General features: G+C 39.8%; 1 long non-coding RNA gene across 1 annotated transcript in view; it reads right to left on the bottom strand.

The window, feature by feature from the left end:
- The window catches only part of LOC308234155, a 94,145-nt gene that overhangs the window by 10,141 nt on the left and 71,313 nt on the right, over positions 1-12,691 (bottom strand). The window lies entirely within an intron of this gene.

Below are 12,691 nucleotides of genomic sequence, written 5' to 3'. Positions count from 1 at the left end.
GTCTTGCCAGACCTTAATTAAGTTGATGGTGGCATTTTCTTCATCAATATCTGGCTTTCCACCCCTTTCCCTGTTTTGCTTAAAATGTTCAGGCTGGACTTTTTTTTTCTTTTCTTTTTTTTTTTCAGTTCTATAATTGCGCTGTTCCTTCCAAGTGTTTTATTTCCAATTAACCTGCATCTAAGTTAAAATAATTTATCCTCACTAAGCTCTGCTACTTTTCATTTCCTCCTGTTTTATACCTGGCTGTCCTCCCTCTGGTTAAACAGACTGCTATGCTTTCTTCAGACATTCTATAGCTCATGTTTGTTATTTCACCCTGGAGCTGTCTTTTTATTCCTATATGCAAAAGTTCCAAGAAAGAAGAAAAGGGAAGAATTCTTAAAACTTGATTAATATGTTCAGTTGAGTTCAAGATTGAGAGGGAAAGAGAAATGAAATGAGTATGAGTTTACCTTTAAGGGTGAATTGTAAAATAGCACTTGGGGGCAAACTAATGAATTCTTGTTTTTGACATGTTCTGTATGGGTATATGAAGAGGTTAAGGCTCTATTTAATAATCAAGATTTAATCATGCGACAAAGAACAAAAATAATGTAAGGAAATAATAGGGAAGAGCACAGGGATCAAATTTCTGATACCCAATGGCCACCAGTTTTTCCTAGAGGAAAAACCAAGATAGTTCCTAAAAAAAAACAAAAAACAAAAAAAACTGCCAGGGCATGAAAAGAAATAAAAGACATCCAGATTGAAAAGGAAGAAGTAAGACGATTGCTGTATGCAGAGGACATGATTTTTTATATTAAAAAACCCTAGAGAATCCTCACAAAAAACTATTGGAACTAACTATTAAACTATTAAAACTATTAGGACAAGTTCAGTAAGGTTGCAGGGTACAAGCTCAATATACAAAAATCAATTGTATTTATATTAAATAGAAACAAATACTATGCAAATAAAGTTAAAAGATTTCCATTTATAGCATTAAAAAGAATAGGTGAATAGAAATAAATCAAAAGTACATAAGAATGGTATATTGTAAATTATAAAATGTTATTGAAAGAAATTAAAGAAGACCTAAATAATGGAAAGAAATTTCATGTTCATGGATTAGAATACTTCAAAGTTGGTAATACAACTCAAACTATCTACTGATTCAATGCAATATTTATCAAAATGTCAACTGCCTTTTTTTTTTTTTTTTTTTTTACAGAAATTGATAGCTGATCCTAGAATTTATACAGAAATGCAAGGGACTCAGAATAGTCAAAACAGACTTGAAAAAGAAGCAAAAAGTTAGAGGATTCACATTTCTTGATTTAAACATTTTTTTTATTAAAGAGAGAGGAAAGGAGAGGGAGAAACAGCAATAGGGTAGCAAAATGTCAATTGACTGCCTCCTGCACACACCCCTACTGGGAATCGAGCCTGCAACCTGGACATGTACCCTGACAGGAAATCAAAAGGCAACCTTTTGGTGCACAGGATGATATCCAACCGACTGAGTCACACTCGCCAGGGCTCACATTTCCTGATTTCAAAATTACTGCAAAGGGTCAGTAATGGAGACAATGTACTACAGGTATAAGGGTGGGCATATGCCTCAATGGAATAGAATTAAGAGTGTAAAAATAAACCCATTCATTTACAGTCAACTGATATTGACAAAGGTTCCTAGACAGTTCAATGAGGAAAAGATAGTGGGTTTGTTTATTTTTTCCATAGCTGGTGTTAGGATAATTGGAAATCCACGAGCAAAAGAATGAAGTTGGCCCACTACCTGACATCATATATAAAAAGTAACTCAAAATGGATCAGCTAAAATTATAAAACTCTGAAGAGAAAACAAAGGTATAAGTCTATAACCTTGGATTAGGCAGTGGTTTCTTAGATATGACACCAAAAACTTAGCAACCAAAGAAAAAAATAAATTGGACTTCATCAAAATTTAAAAATTTGTGCTTCAAAAGATACTATCAAAAAAGTAAAAAGACAACCACGAGAGAATATATTTGCAAGTCATATATCTGATAAGAGACTAGTACCCAGAATATAAAAGGAACTTTTATAACAAAGACAACTCAATTTAAAAATAGGCAAAGTTGCCGAAACCGGTTTGGCTCAGTGGATAGAGCGTCAGCCTGCGGACTGAAGGGTCCCAGGTTCGATTCCGGTCAAGGGCATGTACCTTGGTTGTGGGCACATCCCCAGTAGGGGGTGTGCAGGAGGTGGCTGATCGATGTTTCTCTCTCATCGATGTTTCTAGCTCTCTGTCCCTCTCCCTTCCTCTCTGTAAAAAATCAATAAAATATATAAAAAAAAAAAAAAATAGGCAAAGTTGCCCAGCACATGTGGCTTAGTGGTTGAGCCTTGACCTATGAATCAGGAGGTCACCATTCAATTCCCAGTCAGGGCACATGCCCAGGTTGCAGGCTCGATCCCCAGTAGGGGCATGCAGGAGGCAGCCGATCAATGATTCTCTCTCATCATTGATGTTTCTATCTCTCCCTCTCCCTTCCTCTGTGAAATCAATAAAAATATATTTAAAAATAAAAAAGTAGGCAAAGTATTTGAATAGACATATCTCCAAAGAAGATATACAAATGACCAATAAGCACATGCAAAGATGCTCAACATTATTAGTTCTCAAGGAAATGCCAATTAGAACTACAATGAGATACTACTTCATACTCACTAGAATGGTTACAATAAAGAAGACAGCTAAGTGTTGGTGAGGATGTAGAGAAATGGGAACCTTCATACACTGTGGGGGAATCTAAAATTGTGCAGCTGCTTTGGGAAACAGTTTGGCAGTTCCTCAAAAGGTTAAAACATAGAGTTTGACCCAGCTAATCCCACGCATATACCAAAGAGAATTGAAAGCATATGTCCACACTTGTACATGAAAGTTTGTAGCAGGATCATATACTATATAATAGCCAAAATGGACAAACAACCTAAATGTCTATAACAGATGAATAAATACAATCAGTTATCGCCATATAATGAAATATTACTAAGCCAGAAAAAAGGAATGAAATATTGATGACACTACAAAATATATGAACTTTGAAAATATTCTAAGGGAACAAAGCCATACACAAAGAACACATATGGTATAATCCCATTTACATGGACTGTCCAGAATAGAAAGCAGACTGGTGTTGCTAGAGGGTGGGGGAAGGGAACGAGTGGCCATTTTTGGAAGGACAATGAAAATGTTTAGTTACATATTGTGATGGTTGCACAACTCTGAACATGTGAAAACTGAATCATTACTTTAAAGCAGGGGTGGGGAACCCTTTTTTCTGCCAAGGGCCATTTGGGTATTTATAACATCATTCTTGGGCCATACTAAATTATCAACTTAAAAATTAGCCTGCTATATTTGGTCAAACATTTAATTAACTCACCCCTAATGTCTTGGCAGGGCCAGACCAAATGATTTCGCAGGACTTATATGACCTGCGGGCCGGAGGTTCCCCACCCCTGCTTGAAAGGGTAATTTTATGGGATATGAAATATATCTCAATAAAAAGTATGAGAAAAAAATTCCATGTGTGTAATGTTTTTACCACTAATTGTAAATAGCTAAGATTCAAACCCAATATAATCAAGAAGCACTCCATATTTTCTTATATAGTGATGTGGTTTCTACCCTCAAACTTCAAGGAGACAGATACCAGCCTCATGAGAAAAGGCAAACTGCTATAAACTAGAGAGTCTAGGAGGATATTCTTGCTTTATACATTAGTTAAAGGGATTGAGGCCACCGCATAGACACAGATCTAACAGCCTTTCAATGCAGAAAAATCCCAGCTCTGAGTGTAGCAGACCTGTGGACACAGTGATAATAACAACACTTCCCATAGCCAGGCATTGTATGGCACACTTGGCAGTGCCTTATCACACTGTATCAGAAGCAGGTGATAGTATTACCCCAATTTTATTGATGAGATAACTGAGTTTATTTGAAGAGAAAGTAAGCTGTGAGAGAGAACTGTCTTTAGGAATTCTATATTGGGTGTGGAATAGATGACAAACTAGATAAACCCAGTATGCATAATCCCTCATACATTCAAGTAGATGCCTGGTGATATTTAATTATACTCCGGCAAAGCCTGGTGGTAATGGCAGGGAGCTTAATTTATGCAAAGTTAAATTTCAGAAGTGGCCTCTGTTCTGGCAGAACCCAACTCACTCCACCTGATTACCCATTTTAACATTCAACCACACCTGAGTTTTAGGCTCTCCTCTCACACCGTAGAAACGTACTTGACATTTCCTCTATACTTTTCCAAACAATACTCCACCCTGCTGTCAGGTTTTGAGATCCTTCAGGGCATTTTCTTAAGAAATATCTCCTGCATCTAAACAATCAATGCTTGATAAAATTATTGAAAGATCTCTTGTTTTAAATTCTCTCTGCCAAATTGTGGGAAATGTCACAGGGCGCGGTAGTGGTGACCTGTAGTTAACTTTCTATGCTGCAGGCAAAGAGCTGATTCTTGTATACTGACTTTGGGGCAAATGCCACAGGCCTTAATTGCAGGCTCCAAGGAGCGGAGGTTCTGTAGTGGGTTGTGAGGCAGAGCCTTCCCCTTTTCAGGACCCAGGCCTGTCCCTCCCCCATCCAGTCCAGCCCAGCCAGAGTGAACTCACAAAGGCCAAGTGTCTGCTGTGCTGACTCACCACGGTTCTGGGCCCAGCGAGGATGGTTTCAGAAGGGCCAAAGAGGTCCTCTCCCCCCTGGCCATTTCCCATAGGAGCAGCGAGCAGCCAGCGCCATGCCAGGCTTTAGAGTTTGTGCTCAACAAGAGCAAATGAGCCCTGAGAAGAAAGTGAAAGTGAAAGGCAGGGGAGGGCTCAGAAGGTCTCATTACTGTCCGTCTATTCCTTCCTAAGAGAATTCTGCACAGTAGTAAGGCTTCCCCTTTCAGTCTTTCCGTGTTCTATATAAAAATTGAAGTAAAATTCACATAACATAAAATTAACCATTTTAAAGTGATATTTGAGTTCATTCACAATGTTCTGCAACCACTACCTCTATCTAGAGCAGCCTTGGGCAAACTACCGCCCGCGGGCCGGATCCGGCTGTTCTATCCGGTTCTCTTGCTCTCCCCTCCGCTCCTTTACTTTGAATTTATATTAGTTCACACAAACACTCCATCCATGCTTTTGTTCCGGCCCTCCAGTCCAGTTTAAGAACCCATTGTGGCCCTCGAGTCAAAAAGTTTGCCCACCCCTGATCTAGATCCAAAACCTTTTCCTTACCCCGAAGGAAAACGTTGCACTTGTTAAATGCTCACTCTCCATTTTCTGCTTTTCTCCTAGACCCTGGCAACCACCAGTCTGCTTTCTATCTCTACGGATTTACCTATTCAGGGGTAGTTTATATAAATGAATCCTACAACATATGACCTTCTGTGTCTGGCTTCCTCCTCTTAACATAATGCTTTGGAGGTTCATCCACATTTTAGCATGTATCAGTACTTCTCTCCTTTTTGTTGCCCAATAATATTTTATTGTATATATATGACACAATTGGTTTCTCTCTTCATCTGTTGATGAATATTTGAGTTGTTTCCCCCTTTTGGCTATTAGGAATAGTGTTGCTATGAACACTGGTGTGTATGTGAGTACGTTTTCAATTCATTTGAATGTATAGCTAGGAGTGGGGTTGCTGGGTCACGTGGCAATTCTATGCTTAACTTTTTGTGGAACCACCCAACTTTTCTACAGTGGCTGCTGCATTTTACATTCCCACCAACAGTTGGTGAAGGTCATCCTTTATTTTTAACTTGAACCCATTTGTTCCTTTCCTCCTCCCTACTTCCAGAGCCCTTGGTGTAGAGGATAGAAGCTGCACCTCCAGTAGAAAGATTATCATCAGGCAAAGCTCAGCAGCAGGAACCCTCTGGCCTCACACTCTGCCTCCCTCCTGCCTTTTCCACAAATAGGATTCCATGGCCAGGAACAGGCAGGACAGGCTCCATCTCCCTGTGGCACACCCACCACAGCCATTAATGTTAGCCCATAAAACTACCCTCCTAACACCCTCCAGCACCTCCGTCCTCACACGGAACATGCCATTAAACCCTCTTAAATAGTCAAAGCTAAGTGCAGGAAGGAAGCAGCTGTGTGTGCAAGCTGCCAGCCCTGGCTCAGACCTGCGAGTGGGTGTTTCACTCAGCTCAAGCTTAAGATCAGCAAAGACACCACCTCTAGCCTCGTCCAGCCCAGCCCCCTCTGCTAAAGGGTTTGCCTGTCTGGGCCTGGCTCGCATAGCAAACGTGAATGGTGAGGCAGAGCCTCCCTCTCCACCCTTCTCACCCGGGGTTACTACCGGTCACAGAGCTATTTACATTTACAACAGCCCAACAGCGCCTGACTCAGGCGGAGCCAATCAGCAGCCCCCAAGCTTGTCTGACTCTGTCTGCTCCAATCAGGAGGTGCTATCTTTACAGCCTCTCTCTCTCTTTGAATCAGAGGTCTGCGGTCGCCTCTGATGGGGAGGGGAGCCTGACTCAAGAGTTGTGCTCTCCTAAATCTCTCTCATGGTGCTCTTCTCTAGAATGGGGAACATGCTGAAATAGCTACCGTCCGGTTGAGGAGGAGACACATCTGCACTATAGAACTCCAGGAGAGTTTACCTCGGAATAGAGAACACGGTTCCGTCCAAGCACGTACCCAACGCTTCTCCGCTGTGAAGAAAAAAGTGTAAAGCGAGATTTTAGCCTCCCTCCCTGCCGAGCCCCTCCCTAACTCGGGATTATCCATAAGGGCTCTTAATCCACTACTGCCTTTGAGGTGAGACCTTGCTAACCAGGCCAGGCCAGGCCAGTAGGCAGGGCTGATTTTCTGTTTTGTCTGCAATAGTGCAAACATCTATCAGGGAAGAGGCGAGAGAGCAAAGAACCAGCAAGACTGGGTAGGCACAGGTAGAGCAGAGGCTGGAACGTGCGTTCAGGAACGTTCGTAGCTGATGTAACCCGAGCAGGAAAGTGAGTGGGAGGGAAACGTGGAGAAGAAGCCTTGAAAGCCTGCGTGGAAAGTTTAGACTTGCGTCTGTAACAGATAGGGAGCCATCACGTATTTTTCAAGCAAGAGAGGAAAAAGTTTTTTCTCTTCCATGTTTTGGAAAGTTAACTCTGGTAGCAACATAAAGAGCAGATCAAAGGCGGACCAGAATAGGACTGGAAGATGAGTAAGGAGGTCCTGGGACCTAGAATCTAGGGTGGCACTGGTGGAAGTGCAAAGGAAGGGCACACGCTGAGAGGCTTTTGGGCAGAAAAGCAATAGCACTTAATTGATTGGATATGTGAGATGGGGGAGAAGAGTCAAAGATGACGGAGGTTTCTGGCCTGAGTGCTGGAAGGGTAGCACTCTGCTAACTGAAATAGGTAGTAAAAGTTTAAAAATAATGAGATGTAGATTTTGGAAAGGGAACAGTTTAATTTCTGGTAGGGTGGGATAGTTCAATTTTTTACATGTGGAGTTTGAGTTGCAAGAAGAATATCCACGTGGAAATAATTCCCAGTAGACAGTTGGGAATAAGGATTGTGGTGTTCAGAAAAGTAGAGATGAAATCCAAAGAGCTTAAAGTGAAACTAAGCAGAAAATCTATTACTTAGGAAGGGATTCTAGAAGCAAGAAGGTTGAAAGACAGAATCGTGGGAAATACCAACACTTAACAGGTAGAAAGAAGACACAGAGTTAGCAAAACAGACTAAAAAGTATCAGATATGAAAAATAGGCCACTAGAATGGTATAACAAAAGTAGAAAATTCCAGGAACAGGGAGCAGGACATTATTAAAAAGAAAAGAAAAAAGATATCTGACAAAAGGATATTGGTTAAATACATTATGAAACATTCATTTAATGGACTACTATGCAGACATTAACATTATATTGTAAAAATATATTAATTGCCATTAAAACATATTCAACACTTGTTAAGCATTCGGGTTAAAAAATAGTATGTACAAAATTGTTTCATTTTTTAAAAATCACATGTGACTGCAAAAAGGCATTAGGGAACTTTTAGGGTGAGGGAGCTATTCTACATCTTGTTGGGGTAGTAGTTAACTGTATACAATTACCCCAAATCCTAAAACTGTAGCGCCTTAAAAGGTGGGGGATATTGATGGTACCTACTTCATAGGGTTCTTCTGGGAATTAAATGACACTAGAGAGTACGGTGCCTGGTATACAAGAAGAATTCAATCCATGGGGAAGGGTGACCCAGAACCACTGCATGGAGCAGGTGAGATTGGAAGCAAGACTTGGAAAGGTGTGGAAAGACCACACCTGGCCCACCAAAATACAAACAAACCAGACAAACAAAAATCAGTGGAGGGGGTCCATACAGAAAAGACAATTGAAGAACTGAGTACTTTTAGACTGAAAAAAGGAAAGTTTAGGAGGGCTGGGCAGCTGATTTAAAATATGCCATAGAAGAGGAAATAGACCTATTCCTATTGTTCCTGAGGAGTGAATAAAGAAGAATGAAGGAATGAGAGTGGCTGTGGAGAACGGGGAAGGTAGGATCCAGTTCAAGTCAAAATAGCTTGAGCTTTTATGATACCTTGGAAAGGGTAAGCATTTCTCACCAGAATTGTCCAACCTGTCCCAAATGCGTGAGGAGGTTCCTGTGGTGAGTAATGGACTACCTCTTAGGTTCCACCTAGTTTTAAGACTACGATTTCAAGTACATTAAAGCCCTTTATAACAGAAGGTGATAGGCGTTAAGTTTTATTTCCAGTCTGTAGAATAAATGTTTTCAATCTAGCTATATCCCAATAGGTCTATTATTATTTCAAACAAATAAATACTTAAAACATTTATGTTCTAATTTCCAATGTGGTGAATGTTTGATAGATAGAACCCACATAAACAAAAACTCTTTAGGGCCCTCCAATTTTTTCATAACAGCTTTACTGAGATATAATTCACACACCATAAAACTTAACCATTTAAAATGTATAGTTCAAAGGTTTGAAGGATATTCACAGAGTTTGTGCAACTACCAGCACAATCAATTTTAGGACATTTTACTTCCCCAAAAGAACCCCCTATCCATTAGTAATTACTCCTTATATTGTTCCAATGACACCCCTTCTAGTCCTACTCACTATTTCACTTTTTTCTCTGTAGATTTCCCTATTCATATAAATGGAATCATCCAATATGCAGTCCTCTCTGACTAGCTTTTTTCACTTAGCGTATTTTCAAGGTTCATCCATGTTGTAGCGTATATTAATTTTTCATTTTTTTAGTTGCTGAATAATATTCTATTGTATTCATATACCACATTTTGTTTATCCATTCACCAGTTGATGAATACTTGGGTCAGTTCTACTTTTTTGGCTATTGTGAATCATTCTGCTATCAACATTTATGTATCAGTTTTTGTGTTTATATATATTTTCAGTTCTCTTGGATATATAGCTAGAGGAATTGCTCGGTCATATGGTAACTCTATGTTTAACCTTTGAGAAACTGCCAAGCAGTTTTTAAATGCAGCAGCATTTTACATTTTTACCGGCAGTGTATGAGGATTTCAATTTCTTTGCATCCTTACCAACATTAGTCAGTGTCTTTTTCATTATAGCAATACTGAGTTGTGAGTGTCAAGTAGTATCTCATTATGGTTTTGATTGCCACTTGACAATTTTGATTGGTGAAGGAGTTCAGAACAGGCCTCTCCAAGTTGTGCTACTTGGCACATGGATTATTTTGAGCTGAAGGCAAGCAAGGCCCTGCAGGCTCAAGAGAAACTTTTACCTCTCCCTTAAGTAATTTAAATTGGGGGCCTTGCCCATAATAAGAGTTATCACCAGAAATACTTTTTAAAAAAATATATTTTTATTGATTTCAGAGAGGAAGGGAGAGGGAGAGACAGAAACATCAATGATGAGAGAGAATCATTGATCGGCTGCCTCCTGCACACACCCTACTGGGGATCAAGCCCACAACCAAGGCATGTACCCTTGACTGGAATAGAACCTGGAACCCTTCAGTCTGCAGGCCAACGTTCTATCCACTGAGCCAAACTGGCTAGGGCCAGAAATACTTTATGATCTGTATAAGGCATGGAAAACATCTAATTACTGAACATCTGCTCTTCTTATTGTCCTGCAAATGACCTTCCTTCCCTCTGTAGCCTCAGGCTCCTGACCTCACTCTTTAGCTCAGGAAGTCACATATACTTCATTTACCTTTCTGTTTTGAACCTCTCCTGTATATGGGGCCTCTGACTCTCTCATGTATGTGGGGGTTCCCACATGTGGGTATATAATCCAACTTGGTTATTTTCTCTTGTTACTCTCTCATGTCAGTGTAATTCTTAGACCAGCCTGAATAACCTAGAAGGGTAGAAGAAAATGTCTTTCTCCCACACATTGGCATTTCCCTAATGACAAATGATGTTGAGCATCTTTTCATGTGTTTACTGGCCATTTGCATATCTTCTTTGGAGAAATGTATATTCAAATTCTTTGTCCATTTAAGAATTGAATTATTCTTTTAAATTGTTGAATTATGAGAGTTCTTTGTATATTCTGGATACTACTTCCTTATCAGACATATAATTTGCAAATATTTTTCTCATTTTGTGGGTTGTCTTTTGACTTTTTAAAAGAAAATCCTCACCCAAGGATATTTTTTCCATTGATTTCTAGAGAGTGGAAAGGTGGATGGAGGAAGGGAAAGAGAGATAGAGAGAAACATTGATTGGCTGCCTCCCTGACTCATCTCTACCTGGGCTGGGGAACCTGCAACAGAGATACATGCCCTTGACCAGGAATTGAACCTGCAACCCTTCGGTCTGCAGGTGGATGTTCTAACCTGCAGGTGGATGTTTCACCTTGTGAGGTGAAAGAGTAACAAAATAGTCTGTTACCCAAGTGTTAAAGATTTGGCAAATGTGAGTACTTGCCAAAAGCAGATGAACCCTGAGACCAGTCCTGCTTCTAAAGGAGGAGACCTAGAGAAAGCAGTAGTAGAAGTTGCATTAGGAATCAAGATATTAAATGGAATGTAAGAAAAGGGAATTACATTAGGAGAGACTATCTAGTTTTGATATTTGGATGGGTGGGAGCTGTGACCTAATGGGGTCTGTTTACTTGAAAAGTCTCTGATAGTTCATTTGCATTTTGTGTTTATTTTATACCTAAGTTACACTTGTACATAGTTTAAAGAGTCAAATATTTTTATAAGGCTTATTTTGAAAACAGTACCCAATCCACCTCTTGTCACTATTTTCTGCCCCTCAGCGGTAACCATTTTATTTCTTTTTAAAAAAATTATATATTTTTATTGATTACAGAGAGGAAGGGGAGAGAGACAGAGATAGAAACATCAATGATGAGAGAATCATTGATCGGCTGCCTCCTGCACACCTCCCACTGGGGAATGAGCCGGCAACCCAGGTATATGCCTTGACCGGGAATCAAACCATGACTTCCTGGTTCATAGGTTGATGCTCAATCACTGAGCCATGCCAGTTGGACAGAAGTAACCATTTTCAACTCTTCTTAGCTGACTCTTTTGGCATTTACCTCTGTATCTCTAAATGACATGCTTATATGGCTACTAACTGATTTTAAAAATGTTTATGCGTTATTGACTGCCCACCATGGAAGATGAGCATTTCACCTTTTTCACCAGCACCACTACCACATACTCACTCATTCACATGGGCATGAGCATGCTTCACTCTCCGTGACCTCTCAATAGAGTTGTGTTGTAATTTTTAGTCATATCACTATTCAGTGTTTATATTACTATCACTATGCAAATATTGTTCACACATAGACATGTAATAGATAAGTGATTTCTCTCTTACACAACTTTTTGTTTTCTCTGGATCTCATACGTCTTTTTTTTTTTTTTTAAGTTTTCTATGTACTTATCAACCAGTTGTCTACATCTCTTTTCAATACATTTGGTCACCTTGGGTATTCTATCAATTTCATCTTATTAAAGAAATCTCTCCTGAAGCCTTCTCACCTGCTCCAACCTGGAATGGTTGCTAAGCCTGCTGCCCAGGTGTTGTCCTGGGAATTCTCTTCAACATCATTCTAAAGATGCTCTTTTCAAAACAAACCAACAAACAAACAAACAAATAAACAAACAAGCTCTTTTCTACCCTCCTACGTTGGATTCCCTGCTCCTGGATCCTTTGTGTTCCTCTTTCTTGGTTTCTCCTTATTTTAAAGAAATTCATTTCCCCCCCTAGCCAGTTTGGCTCAGTGGATAGAGTGTCAGCCTGAGGACTGAAGGGTTCTGGGTTCAAATCCGATCAAGGATATACCTTGGTTTTAGGCTCCATCCCCGTGTCGGAGTGCCTGTGGGAGGCAACCAATCGATGTGTCTCACATCAATGTTTTCCCCTCTGTTACTCCCCCTCCTTTCCACTCTCTCTAAAAATAAATGGAAAACTATCCTTGGGTGAGGATTAATTAAAAAAAAAAAAAAAAAGAAGTCCATTCTCGACTAGTCTCATTTTTAAAAATACTATTTTTAAGATATTCTCTTTGTCCTCAGTTTTCCAAAATTTCCTGGTGATGTGCTTTGGTATGGATCCATTTTCATCCAGGATTAAGGTCATTTGAATTCTTTCAGTCTAGAAATGCTTGTCCTGAGAATTCCAGGTGGTGGTGGAGATGGTGGGAACAAATTAATTAC

This window comes from Plecotus auritus (assembly GCF_963455305.1).
Source record: "Plecotus auritus genome assembly, chromosome: 9".
NCBI classification, from domain to species: domain Eukaryota; kingdom Metazoa; phylum Chordata; class Mammalia; order Chiroptera; family Vespertilionidae; genus Plecotus; species Plecotus auritus.
Note: the sequence above shows the minus strand (reverse complement) of the source record. Positions and strands in the feature narration are given on the sequence as shown.